This window comes from Dioscorea cayenensis, chromosome 12 (genome assembly GCF_009730915.1).
Source record: "Dioscorea cayenensis subsp. rotundata cultivar TDr96_F1 chromosome 12, TDr96_F1_v2_PseudoChromosome.rev07_lg8_w22 25.fasta, whole genome shotgun sequence".
Taxonomy (NCBI): domain Eukaryota; kingdom Viridiplantae; phylum Streptophyta; class Magnoliopsida; order Dioscoreales; family Dioscoreaceae; genus Dioscorea; species Dioscorea cayenensis.
In genome coordinates, this window is record NC_052482.1 from 12,124,165 (window position 1) to 12,139,482 (window position 15,318).

The following is a 15,318-nucleotide window of genomic DNA, read 5'->3' on the forward strand; positions in this document are numbered from 1 at the left end:
CAGTGAACTTTTCAACCTTTACGTTGAAAGCAGACATCTTTGATCTTGTTGAAACCCCAAAAGTGCAAAGGATCACGAACCCTAATCGAACAACCTCTCTCTGATACCAGTTTGTTGTTCCAAATTATCACAAAATCAAAGAAAACAAAATTTAACGTGGTTCACCAACAGTGTGTTGGCTACATCCACAGGCAGAAGGAGAGCAAAATATTATTTAGGAGGCGCAGAAAATTACAGATTTTTCAGAATACATCACACTCTTCGTACATGGAGTATATATATATATATAGTGCTATGCGTAACCCTAGGCCCACTACACGGGCTTGGCCCATAAACATGTCCGCAGGCCGAAACTGATGAAACCAATAGCGAGACCCCCGTACTTCCGTAAGCAGAGTGTGATCAGATTCAAGGCATATTAACAGATAGGGCATGGATAAGAATGTAGGTGATTGTTATTGTCACATATGGCGATATTATATTCTTCAGTTCTCATATAAAACTTGCTCAAAAATATGTTCATTTTGATTGCTATCATTTATTTCTTTTTAATTTTGTAATCTAATTTATGTTTATGAATTTCATTTAAATTCACTAATTGTTGAACATTGATTTTAAATGAATTTTCAAAGATTTAAGCTTTAGATATGTATTCGGTTTACAGGGGTTGTTTTAATTTTTTTTAAAAATAATTAATTTTTCAAAAAAAATTAAATACAAAAAAAAATTGATCAAGTCGGGTTTCCAAAACCTAATAAATTTATCCCAGTAGATATTTCTGAACTTGGGCCAAGTACCTTGACACATATTCACTCAATAGAGACATACATATTAAGCTATTATTTTATTTCATGTTTTTTAAAAGTTTATTTGAATACATTTAAAAAGAAAAATTCATACACATGTCCGTTATACACACAGTGCTAGCATTTCATTGTGAAGCGTATCTTCACTGTGTTTTCAATGGTCAACGCTTCAAAAATCCGCCCAGCGAGGCTTTGTCAAGATTCTCACATCCGGCCTTAACCATCAAGATCGGTCTTAGCAAAAATGAAGCTATAGATCAAATCATAAAAACATAAAAGTGAGGACCTTAGGCACTGGCTTTAAGGTGGGGCTTGTTGATCACAATTGGTAAGTGGCGAACTCCTTGCCTCCAGTTGTTCTCATTGTTCATTAATTGCTTGGAGTCTTCAGAGTTGCATGGTTTAAAGCATTAAAATCTCATTGCAAGGATAATAAGATCATCGATCATTATTCTTATCCTTGTCAAAATGGGAATGGAATCATTGGAAAAAAGCCTAGTTGTCGGTGATGGTTATCTAGGTAGCGGTCATAGCTGAAGAGGGTGTCACACATCACATGAAGGCAGGGCAAAGACATGGAAAAGAAATAAACATTGTTGATTTGTTTAACTGGTATGGTTCATAATCCCCTCCCGCATAGAAAGAGCTTAGTTCTCTAAACTCAAACTTGATCAAACAAAGAGGTGAGAATATATCTCCCTCATCTCAAACTTCAGCTTCCATGTTGCTTCACACTCAAAATGGTTGCTCCACTACAATTTGACATACGGGATGATGCACCTTCTCAAAACTTGCTCCTTGAAGTCTACAATCTTCATTGGTTGATCCTCATAGGTCATATCACTACTGACCTCTACATCTTTGATAGGGATTAATTACAAGATTAAGGTTTGCAATGCACTTCCTCACCTACACGCTCTCGAATCTCAAATTGTCCAATGTACCGAGGACTGAGCTTGCCCCTAACCCTAAAATGAACAACTTCCTTAGTTGGTGAAACTCTTAAGAACACCAAATCTCCCACTTCAAATTTCAAGTTTCTTTTCCTACAAGCAACATAACTCTTGTGTCTGCTTTGAGTTGCTCGCAATTGGTCTCTAATCTGACAAACCTTCTCCATTCTCATCTAGATAATCTTTGGTCCTAAAAGTCTTCTTTGTCCAACGTCATTTCAGTTTCTCTAAAAGCTTATTTTCTCAACCCATGTGGCCCCCATTCCCCCGTATAGGTGCCTGTGTGTCAAGGAAAGTATAAAATGATGAAGTTAGCATTTTGGAAAAAAGTCTTGGTTGCCATTCAACTCCACACACTTCCCTTTATAAATTTCATTGAGAGGAAGCTCGTTTGGGCTCAAATTGAGCAAAGGGGAATGTAGATCTCAATGAATTCATCTTTGAAGCTTCGACAAATAGGAAATCAAAGCAACACAACATTTTAGGGATTCTTGGAGGGTGGCATCATTAGGATCTGACGAGCTTCTCCACCTTCCAATCACCATTCGACCTAAAACTTGTATAATTGGGCTCTAATTCATAACTCCTTAACTTAAAAATAAAGACTTAAATTCCAAGTGGTTAATAGTACTTAAGAGGTTAGTTTATCATTATTGGTAACTTTTTACTTGAAATCACAGGAAGAAAATGAATATGGAGTACCTTGTAGACTATAGTCCAAATCACACCTTTAGTGCCAAGAGGTGTTGTAAGTTAGCCCTATACCTATAATACTTCCTGCTTTCCCTTCTTTATCTCCCTTGGATCCACTTTACCCATCTTCTCTTAACCTCCCTCAATATCTATAAATTTTCTTATATACCCCTCTATCTACAATAATAATAAACAGCAAATTGCCAAAAACATCCCTTAAGTTTGCAATATGCACAAACACAATCCCTAATTTTGTGTATCCCTAAAAACCCCTCTTTTTCAAACGTAATTATTTTCAAACCCCCAAAGCATGTAACAGTGGTTAACAGAGTTAATTTTGAATTTTCTTGACAAAATTGCCCCTTTGCATGGGAAATTGTGGCAGTGCGACGTGGTTTGACGACAATAGCCTTGGCTGCAATCATTTTTCCGGTTTGAGAGGAAGTGGGTTTTCCTTTTTGGGTAATCCCAAGAGACAACTATTATGGCGCCCGGTTATGTTTTTTCCTCTCTTTGCCTCTTCAAGTTTTCCCTTTCCAAAGTTGTTTATGCCTGGACATCCTGTGTAAGACCGAATTTCTCTTTCCACCAGTATCTCGAAGGAGAAGTCCCACTCAAGGTATTGAGCCAAGGTGGACGCCGTTGAAGAAGTTGTGATTATGGCTTTATTTGTAAACTATTCTGTTAGGGAGCGCAGCCCGCATCACTGAGATTAAAGTGTGTTGCCTACATACTTGTGGAAGAGAGTGCAGCCGACATCTCTGAGAAAGGCGATTCTTTGACTGAGGGGAAACAGAATTAATATTGTTTTCAAATGTAAAACTATTTTGTCATTATAATTTAAATTCTATTCATTCTTTTCCACTGACTTAGCAAGTTTTCTAATGTAAATTTACTTGTATTCATTTAATGTTGTATGCTTGTCTGTCTTTGTTTAACTTTCAATGTTTCTGTTTAACTTTTTATGTTTACTTTGAAAACAGTATGGTCTTTGTTTAAATATCACTGTTTTTGTTTAACGTTCAGTGTTCCCGTTTAATAATTAGCGTTTCTGTTTAACTATCAGTATCTCTAATTAAATATAACTATTTCTAGTTAAATATCAATGTCTCTGATCAAAGATTGACACGTAAATTAGTTTGTTTTCATTTAAATTTGTGTTTATTTATAATGATTAGTCGGTGACAGTTTCATTGCAATATCTACCTTTGTAAACGGACGTGTGGCAGCGGCTGCAACGTGACTCACGGACCTCGGACACTTGCTACTCGATCCTCTTCCGTCTAGGACGCCTAGGTTGCCTTCTCGTGATAGGTGGACGCAAACGCAGTTCTCGATTATCATTCGTAGGCTTGTCATGGTCTGGTATGAGGAAAATAGCTTTTCATATGCCAATTTGTAATTGTCGATGGTGAAGTAGCAGCTAATAAATCGATGAACGCTGGTGTCTATATGTATTATTGCAGTGCAAGCATGTTTGCACGAGATACCATAAACTAGTCACTTGTGACATAATCAAGTTTTACCTGATAGATCTACGAAGTTGCTGCTGCACTGGTCAATCACTTCATAACGATCATCAACACAACGACCAACATGAAGATTTTGGCTTTCTGCAACAAGTACCTCTAGTTTTGAATGTATGTCGGGGCATAAGTAGGTCTCCTATTTGTTCGTTTGCTCACGGCGGGTGCATAACATGCGCATCAGCTTGAACCTGTATGTTGTAAAACACGTATACTTAAACACTCCCAAGCTAAGACAATGAAATTTAATCAGAAACAAACATTTTTAAATGATAAGAAAAGACATTAAGAGATTAACTTTATAGTTAAACATAAAAAAACATTATTTAATAAAAAACAAACAAGTTTAAAGGATAAGAACCTTTTTTAAGAATTAAATAGAATCAACATTCAAATACCATATGGAGTCGACCATTTGGTCACCGGTAAATGCCGAGCTTCTTTTATCCAAGCATTGAATGGCTCTACCACATTTGAGTACATCTTACCTCAACGTTCATCTCTAAATAGATAATTCGACCAATGTGACATATCTGATTTATGAATCAATTAGTGATAGGCTTCAGATGATGTGACTTGCAGTTCATTCACGGAGTCATCAATTCTTTAGCCGTGGATTCCCACGCAATACGAAAGTATATGGACCAGCACTCCTCTTTCAATGCCTTTCCAAGTCTAACATTGGCTTTCATAAAATTGGCCTCCAAGTGTCGAAGACATTATGCATGTGAGGAAGAAGGGAAGACCTTTGCAATGGCATTCAGAAGGCCCTTAGACCTTTTTGACACAAATGTAATTATCTCTTTCATAATCTCATTTGATTATATAAAGCATCACCTGACTTCTAAATGAACCACGTCCAATTAGCATCGGTCTCGTTGTCGACAATACCGAAGGCGACGTGGAAGAAAATTCACTATTTCCATCTTTGCCTGTGGCACCCAATAGAGTACCCCAATACTTTCCAAGGAGGTGGGTACCATAAAAAAACATCAGCGGTCTGGAAGCCCTATTGAATCCCATGATACATGCACAGAAAGAAAAGAATGCACTTTTAAAACGTTCACCGTCTCTTTCCACAATTGCTATGCTGCTGGGGTTTGTCTCAACCGCCTTATCCATATATTAAAGTAACAAATCATAGCAAGAGATTGCGGTGTCATCGAGGATAACCCGGACAAATTCTTTACCCAACCAAGCTTGCTTGTATGGAATATAGACACCATGTTCCCATAACATATCCTTCTGAATGTCGATGGCCTTGTACAAGGGCTGGTCCTTATGCTTCTAAATGACTCGTGCTCTTACCCATTTTTTTAACGCTTTTGGATACAACATTAATCCAATTCCACCACCACAAGTATGTGACGGGTGCAATGTCTTGATTCTGAAAGTATTCTTATTATATTCCTTTGATGTATGAAGGTGCCATGGACAACCAACGGCAGTGCATTCTACAGTCACTCAGTGTTTTTCATTCTTCATGAATTTGAAGTCCAAATTCTGTTTGATTGCAAAATTTCAAAGTGCGTCTCTGAAATTGTCAATGCCTAGAAAACATTGTCCAATATCACACGACAACACCTCAGATTGATCTGACGAGGAAGGAAAGCATACCACACCATCAGGGTCGCCATGAGGTGGAATGGATACACTTGCAGAATCCAAATTCCTGCAATCACATCAGTTTAAATGGAAAACATCAATATTTTAAGCGGAAGCATAATTGTTTAAATGGAAACTAGAATCTTTAAACAAAATGCCAACATTTTAAATAGAAAAGGAAAAATTTAAACAAAAATTAACATTTTTAAAGGGAAACTGGATAAGTTTAAACGGAAACTGCGATGGGAAATGGAAAACAAAGCAAAACTTATGGTATTGTTTTCTTTTATGCAGAAACATATTTTTCAACTGGAAATTGGATAATTATGCAATAATTAACTTCTACAACTATGTAAACATAAAACATAAAGGAGAAAAACTTTACAACTAGAAGAAATAGTTTTTAGTAGGATGCGAAAATGTCGCATCATCTATCTCAACCTCTAGATTGACTGCAGCGCATTTGAAGAGGGAGTACACGTGACACATGTGCTGAAAGTCAACCTCGTTTTCTATCGAACAAACCATTTTATGTCCATTGGGTGTGACAAACATCACCCTGACACGGGAAACATCGAGATCCCATCGCTCACATATCTCCGCTAACACTAATTCCCAAGAAGTCAGCGCCGTGAACACTAGCACTCATCCCTCCCCGTTGTATTTAGCAATAACACAATAACTCTTCATAATAAACCTGCATTTTTATAAATTGTTACTCTCTCTCGTAGGATGATCAAAGTGAGCTCAAAGAAGAAATTCTCACCTTATCGGGCAACCAGATAGAACTCGAATTGAACAAACCAAATGGGGAGGAATTAAAAACTCCAACAATCCAAGGTGATTAGTCTTCTAAACTTTGTTTAAGAAAATGAAAAAAATTGCAAAAAGGTATGCAAAAAAGTTTGACATGATGTGATTGAGCGGTTTTTTCCCACCAATATCAAGGGCAAAAGAATGAATTTCAAAACATGGACAATGTCGGAGTGACCTACAAGGGCAAAAAGCAAGTGAAACAATAACGGAAGGGTTGTCCGGGATATTCAAAATTTATAGGAGTTGTTTAAGAAGATTTGAAATTCCTGATTGGTAAACCGTAATTTTCCTTAAAAAAATAATAATAATAATAATAATAATAATTTAATACAATTATTAAAAATAAAACACAACTCAAAAAACAGTGTGTATTTGGTTAATTACATGCATGTTGAAGATGTTTGATTTTTCAAAAGCAGAACAAATAGAAATTTTATTTAAGGTAATCGGATATTGGATACTGTGATGCTAGCAATACAAAATAAATAAATAAATAATGAAACGGTTACAAATATCCAATTAGTTGTCCAATGATTGAAAATACATACAAAGAGAAAGGTGAAGATTGTGCTATTTTACATTTTCAAATATAAAAATAAACAAAATTTTCTTTGACTTCATTATTAATCATTTAATAGATTCCGAAATGTTGGCATTAATAATTTTAAAAAATAATTATAATAAAAATCGATAAATGTTAATAAAAATAAAGGTGCAGGGCATTATAAATCTCACTTGGTGACATAATGATTTAAAATATATAACAAAGTGAAAAATGAAGAAAATCATGTCTTGTAAAGTCTTATTTTCTTCAGTTATTAAAATAACCCTTCAATATAATTCAAAACAGTCAATGTTAATGATCTTGAAATAAAGAATTAATGACTATTGATGAACAAAAACATTTGATATTAATGATCCCACAGAAAAACAAAAATTAATGCCTTCCATTGAGCGAGACTCATAAACATAAGAGAGAGAGAGAGAGAGAGAGAGAGAGAGAGAGAGAGGAAATAACCTTGGCAAGGATTATATCTGGTCTGCCAATCTTGTAAAGTATGCCAACAACTGCAATCTTCTTGTCTTCACTTTCATACACCATATGAAGCTCTAAAGAAGACCTATATGTATCTTATAAAAAAAATTTACAATATATATATATATATGTATATATGTATATTTATCACTAATAAATAAATGGATAAGTAAATAAATCAAATAACAACCTGTGGCCATTGATGGTGTGCTCAGAATGAGAGTGCCAATGGACTTGATGAAGTAAATACTTAGCCTGATTTATCCAAATTCCTCCTTTATCTTCTTTCCATTACAACTACAACAAAAACAATAATAAGTGAAGAAAAATAAATTAAGAAAGGAAACTTAAAATTGATAGAATGAGAAATTGAAAGTTGCATGTTTATACCATGATGTCATGTCCTCTATTTTAACTCTTTGATGAAATTGGCAAAGAGGACGAAGATGGTAAAGAACTTTAACTCTTTGATGAGTTAGATCAATTGGGGATTGCATTTCTCCTCTCCCACATATGGCCCAATCTTTGTGAATTTCACCCCAATGTTTTAGCCCTCTTTCACTCTCATTCTCATAACTAAACTCCTTATCATCAACAACATATAAAAGTATTTATTATAAATTTATAAATATATATATTTATTCATATATAAATATATAAGTAAATGGATAAAAGTTGCTTACCGGGGATCCTTCTGCCCATTTGTTCAAGAGAACCTCCTCCCATGCTTTGGGAGGAGCTTCGGAGCTGTGGTGGTGACCAACTTGTCCCCAGGATGATCTGTGGGGATTTCAACGCAATTTTTCTATTGAGGACAAAACCTCTGGGGTTCACAATCTCTAGAAGATTCGCTCGGCTAACCAACTATTGTTAGATCTCAATCTTAGTGAACCACCTGTGGTTGGGAGGAGGTTCTCTTGGACAAATGGCTAGAAGGACCCCATTTAGGTGAAACTCGGCAGTTTCTTCGTGAAAAACACCTAGACGGATCATTTCCCCCGAATTCTACAAAATAGCCTTTCGAGGCTAGGTTCTGATCATGTCCCTATTTGACTTAAGGTTAGCGGTCACCACTTATATCCGAGGCCATTCTAGTTTGAATTAGTCTGGCTTTATGGTGGAGGGTTTCCTCTACCAGATCCGATAGTAGTGGGATGAGATGACACCTGTGAGCTGTGGTGCTTTTGTGTTATCTAAAAAACTAGTAGGGCTTAGAGAACATCTGCGAAACGTGGGCCAAATTCAGCTTTGGATCTGTTAAACTCAAAAAAGTTAGCTCTACAACAAGAGGTGGGGAGTCTAGACACTATTAAGGAGTCTAGGTGCCTTGTGCCAACCGAATTAACGCGTGAACAACATCTCTTGTAGTCACTAGAGAATATTCATAAACAAGAGGAAATCTATTGGAGGTAAACATCCAGGCTACAATGGTTGAAGGAAGGTGACAGAATCACAAAGTTCTTCCATGCGATGGCGAATGAGAGGAAAAATAAGAATCTGATTCCAGGCATTGCCTAGGAGGGGAGCTTGGTTTCTGACCCAAAAGAAATTGGGAAGATTTTTGTAGCTCTTTTCCAGCAACAATTCGGCAGTAAGCGCTCTTTGCGATTCAAAGTGGATCCGTCCAAGCTCCTTGAAAAACAAACAATAGGTGGACTTGGCAGACCTGGAGAGACCCTTTTTCGATGGAAGAGGTCAAATGCACTATTTTTAGTTTAGGTGGAGATAAAGCATGAGGCCCTGATGGCTTCCCAATGCATTTCTTTAAACTTTTCTGGGAGAAGATCAAAGGGGACATTTTCAAGTTTTGTGAGGGCTTTTACTTTGGTAGAGCCAACTTTCGAAAAGAATTAATTGGGTGAACATTGCTCTTATTCCCAAGGTTGAGTCTCCTGAACTCCCGGGAGATTACAGACCTATTAGTCTTATCAACTCGACTCTTAAAATTGTCTCCAAGATTTTTGCAACGCAATTAGGCAATGCAATGAACGCACTTGTGGACAATGTTTAATCAGCTCTCTTAAAGGGTCGTTGTATTCTTGATAATATTATAATTGTGGAGGAACTAATCTTTAGCATGCAAAAGAAAATGCTGCTGGATACATTTTGAAAGTTGATTTTACGAAGGCTTTTGACTTGGTGGACTGGGAGTTCTTATTAGATCTGCTAAGAGCTAAAGGATTCGGGGTTCAGTTGATGGCTTGCATAGAAAAAATTCTATCGTTCACTAAGGCTAATGTGCTGATTAACGGGTCATCAAATGGCTACATTCATTATGATAGAGGACTGAGACAAGGGGATCCTCTATCTCCTTTTTAATTGGTCTTAGTAACAGATGTTCTAAGTGAGATGGTTAATCATGCACTGGATTCCAAGATTTTAGTGGGTGTGCCATTGGGTCCTTTCAAAGTAGATGAAATCTCCATTATGCGGATGACTTTCTGATCCCGGCAATAGGAGGTCTGGAGGATCTTAGAATTGTGAAGCCGATATTATACCTTTTCGAATGAATGTCTGGTTTTCATGCTTATTTTTCCAACGCTTGTTTGTACTCAATTAGAATGGGTGAGTTACACGAAACCGCACTTCAACAAACCTTGAACTGTGCGTCTGGGCTTCTCCTGGTAACATACTTGGACCTTCCAATATTTGGTAGAAGACCACATAAGCAGGATTGAAAGGGGATCATCGCAAAAGTTAGATGAAGACTGTCCCCTTGGAAGATTAGGCATCTATCAATTGGTGGACGACTTACGTTGGTGAACTCGGTGTTATCAGCGCTTCCCAACTATTGGATGTCTATCTTCAGACTACCTATCTTGGTCATTAAAGAGATTGATAGCATTAGAAGGGATTTTTTGTGGTCGGGGCCTGACATTGGAAACTCGGGATGTAGACTACTGAAACTGGAAGACCATCTGCTAATCACGTGATCAAGGTGGTTGGGGGATCCTTGATTTGCATAATTTTAATCAGGCGCTCTTCGGGAAGTGGTGGTGGAAGTTTATGAATGATCCCATGTGGGGAGGGACTAAGGTAATTTGGTTTAACTACGGAGGTTCGAACTGGAATTTGTTCCCTTGTCAATGGGGGAGGGTGTCATTCTTCTAGAAGGGAGCGTTGAGTGGTCTATAGACTTTAAGATGCTGCATTACGAGTGAAATTTGTTCGGGATTTGAAACCCTCTTCTGGAAGGATCGTTGGCTCAACGTTAGGGCTTTAATGTTTGTTTAGCCAGAAGTCTTTAGCAACTGCAGACAGTAATACGACTCTTTCAATGAGTTGGATTGCCTATTAGAGGGGCAACCTTTCTATGAGGATGTGGATGTTGCACAAACCTGGAACTGGCAGAGGACGTGTAGGCTAGATGAGAGGGACAAATAAAGGTGGTATTTAAATGGAAATAGATTGTTCTCGGTGAAATATCTCTACAACTTCCTTAACGATGGTGGGATGCGTTGCAATGTGGCAAATTTCTTGTGGAAAAGCAACTGCCCCAAGAAAGACAACATTTTTAATTGGCTGGTCTCAAAGAATAAGGTTTTGTCGTTGGATAATTTGGAATTAAGACGTTGTAACAAACTTCAGATAGCAACATGCGTGATGTGTCATGCTGAAATTGAGTCGGTTGACCACTTGTTCCTTCATTGATCGTTTGCCCGGGATTTGTGGGATTACTTTTGTATGTTGCTATTTGTGCCTGAGCCTCCGAATTCGATGCAAAATATCTGGTCTTTTTGGAGAAAGACTGTGAGGCCGGCGTCTAGGTTTTTAGTGGATTTAGTGATCAAGGCATCAGTTTGGAATAATTGGCTAGGAGAAATAATAAAATTTTTAACGCTAAAACTCTTCCTACACACTGCATTCTCATGAGTATTAATTGCATGCTACTTTCATGGTTCAATTCTCTTGCAGATACTGCTAAGGTGAAACTTGAAGACTCCATGTCCGCTATCAGGTGCAGCCTCGAGTTCCTTGGGTCGAGGAGTCGAGTTGGTTAGGGGAGACCCTACTGTCAAGGAGGCACCCGACCTAGCCATAGGGTAGTCCATTTTCCTGTTTGTGGGGTTCTGAGAAAAACCTTTTTTTCTCTGGTGGTATGTATTTTGTTTAGCCCTTGTATCACTTCTTGTGGTGTGAGGGGTTTTGTTGTTTTCTTTGTTGTAGTCCGATATTATTCACCTTTTAAAAAAAATAAGTTATTTACCAATTTTTTGTGATATTGAAGGGATTGGGAGGAGGAGAAGGGAGGTGAGGGTGGTGGAGAAAATGAATAGCTTTCTCATCTTGATTTTGTGGAGAGAATGAAGAGAATATGGAGATGTAGATGGAGCTTGGTTGGTGGGTATTTATAGAGAAAAGATTTGAGAGTTAAATGTTGAAAAACATTGCAGCCAAGCCCACAAAATATGGTCTAGTATAGACGAAACTTTTGGTATGAGTCGGTGTAGGTTTTAAAAAATGAGGCCAAAGTTGGTAATAATTTATTGTTGTTATTTTAGTGTTTCTTATCTTTTTCAGCTAATAATATAAGGTAAAACCTCGTTTATAAATATTTGATTAATTATTAAATTTGATTAAATAATATACTTTTTGTCCCTATTCGTATCAAAATTAATAATTTTGCTATATAAATAAAATAATAATTTTTTTAAACTATTTTAGGCCAAAAAATATATAAATTAATAATTCATCAAATACATAGATAAATACCATACGGAATTCATAACATTGAAATTTTTTAAACTACTATTTTTAAATTTTATTTTTTTAAATATGCATAAAAAATCTTTTTTTTTAATGAACCAACCTCAATCTCATCTTTATAGTTCGGAAAATACACAATATATTTGGTATATTTTTCTCTTGTTCAAACCTTCAGTTGTTAGAAATACCTCTTTCAAAGAAATATTTTGTGAAACACAACTATCATCTCGATTCAATTAGCATATCCATTTTGAATAATCTCTTCATTTGTAGGTGATTCTATCACAGTATCATAATTTAAAAACTGCAAAACATCCATTTCATATATATAATGTAGACTAGAAATAACTTCTTTTAGTCTATAGATGCCTTCCTCTATATTGACTTGCTTAAAACCATTATTTCTTATGATTGAATTTTGCGATATTGAAAATAATTTGCAATAGTTGTTATCCCCAAATCAATGCTCAAAGCCGCATTGATAAAATTAATAACATCTAATGTGTTAATTTTTTTTAGACTTTGTTGATCCTATCCGGCTATAAAAATATAAAAAAACCCTTGATCAATTAATATATAATTGTTATTCAATAAATTAATAAATTATTTATTCATAGATAAATATATAATCATTATAAATAATAATTTTTCTTCATCCCCAAGAGCATGGTTTTACTGTATTTGAATGAATGTAAATATATCAACACTTTCATATAATGATAGATTTATGAGTATATATATACATGGTTTTACCGTATTTGAATTAAGGTAAATATATCAACACTCTCATATAATGATAGATATATCAACACTCTCATATAATGATAGATTTATGAGTGTATATATGTATATATATATATATATATATGTGATTAAAGGCTAATGGGGGCATATATGCAAAGGTCTTTTCCTCCTTCTCTTCTTTTGATTCATTTGCTTTCTAGAACAATGACCGCTCTGCGTGTGGGCCCAACTTAGAGTATTATTTTGGGTGTTGATTGTTTTGGCCTCTACATTTAGGGCCCGTTTGGTTAGAGGGAATGAGAATATGGGGATGGGGAAGGGAAAGGGGATGGGGATGGGGATGGGGATGGGAATAGGGAAAGGGGATTGGAGATGGGGATAAAAGTAATGTTTGGTTGAAGGGAATGGGGATAGGAATATGAGAGGGATAGGGGAAAAATTTTAGTAAATTTACTTTTTATACCCTTGAGTATTTTTAATTAAATAATGTATCTTAATTGTAAAAAGAAACAATTATTAAATGCCTCCAATTTTTTTATAAATAATATTTAAATGAGTTATTGATGTATTTATTTTTTTAAATAAAATTTTTAAATTAATTTAAGAATAATTAATTTTTTTAAATTTATAAACACATTATTTTTTTAAGAATAATTAATTTTTTTTAATTTATAAAAATAATTTAAACAAAAATTATTCATTTTTATTATTATAATTAAATATTTTAAATAAAGTCTAATTTAATTATTATATGTTTTATTATAATTATTAAAATAATTAATCCATTTAACTATTATCCAATTTAGTTTTTATGATTAAATATTTAATTAAATATATATTTTAATTACGGTTTCATGAAAATTAAAATGGACAAAATTTCTACTTTCCTAAAAGAAATCTTGAAGTCTATTTTAATTATGATTTAATTATGAGTAATAAATATTTAAAAATATTTTTATTTAATTATACTAATTAAATATTTTAATGACATAAATTAATTTAATTATAGGATGTATTTAATTAAAAAATAATTTAATTATAACATGTATGGGGTGTATTATAGAAAACAATTTTTTTATTTATTAAGGGTATATTGGTAATTAAAAAGGCAAAAAAGGGAAGGAATGCTCATGCCCCCCAATTTTGGGGGGCATGAGCAATATGGGTTTTGAGGGGATGAAGCCCCCCTCATTCCCATCCCCAATCCTATTGGTGCATACCCAAATATGGGTATGCACCAAAAGTGGGAGTGATCCTCATGCCTTGGGGATCACTCCCTCAATCCAAACACTACCTTAATGTTTCAATGACATATGCAGTAACTAATGGCATAGTTCTTGCTTCTATTTGTTTTTTTTTTTAAAAAAAAACTCTTTTACATTATTTATTAGTGATTTAAAAAATTTAAAAATAATGGTGAAAATCCTCAATTGAAATTTTATTTTATAAAATATTAACCCAAGTTTAAAATTGAATTCTTACAAACACTGTCAATCTAAGCCGTGAGTATTTAGGTTGTTTAGATAAGTTGTTTAAGTAGCAATATTTATGTATTAAAAATTGTCTATATCTCACCTCAAGCTGCTGCTCTAACCCTCATTTAAAAAAATATATATATATATATATTTCGATTATTTTAATTTATTTATTTTTATATTTTTTATGTAAATTCCAAAATTGATACCATTGTTAATCAGATAAATAATTTTTTTTCGTTACTTAAGGCCAAAACTAGATAAAAATGAAAATTTTAATTTGTATAACATAAAATTTAAGATTTATATTTATATATTTCTTTAAACATAAACAACCAAACAAGTTCATATTTTATATTTTAATCAAATTTAAAAAGTATTTTTATTTATTTATTTATTTTTGGTTACTTCAGACCAAAACTAGATAGAAATTAAATTTTAAATTTGTATAACATAAAAGTTAAGATTTATATATTTATATATTTCTTTAAACATAAACAACCCAACAAGTTCATACTTTATAATTTAATTAAATTAAATAAATCATCACATTATGAATTTCTATTGTGTTTTTTTCGGACTATACCCATAAAATTTGATTAATTACATATAAATCCTTCGTCAAATCAGTTATCATGTTTATCTCTCTAACTTCAATTTTTTTTTAATATATTTACCACTGTGCCTTGTATGCACTATTGAAATATAATATTAAATGCTAATAAAAATAAAGTGAAGGGCATTAAATTAATATTTTTGCACATATATATAACCTAAAAATTGTTCAAACCCCTTTTTTATTACACCAAAGTTAAAATTAACATGAATAAGAAATCGTTTAAAAATTTAAATAAATTTTCTAATTTTATCATTATATATATATATATATATATAATATTTTAATGCTGCATTAATGAAAGAAATATATATGAATCTGACTTTAAAAATTTATGTATG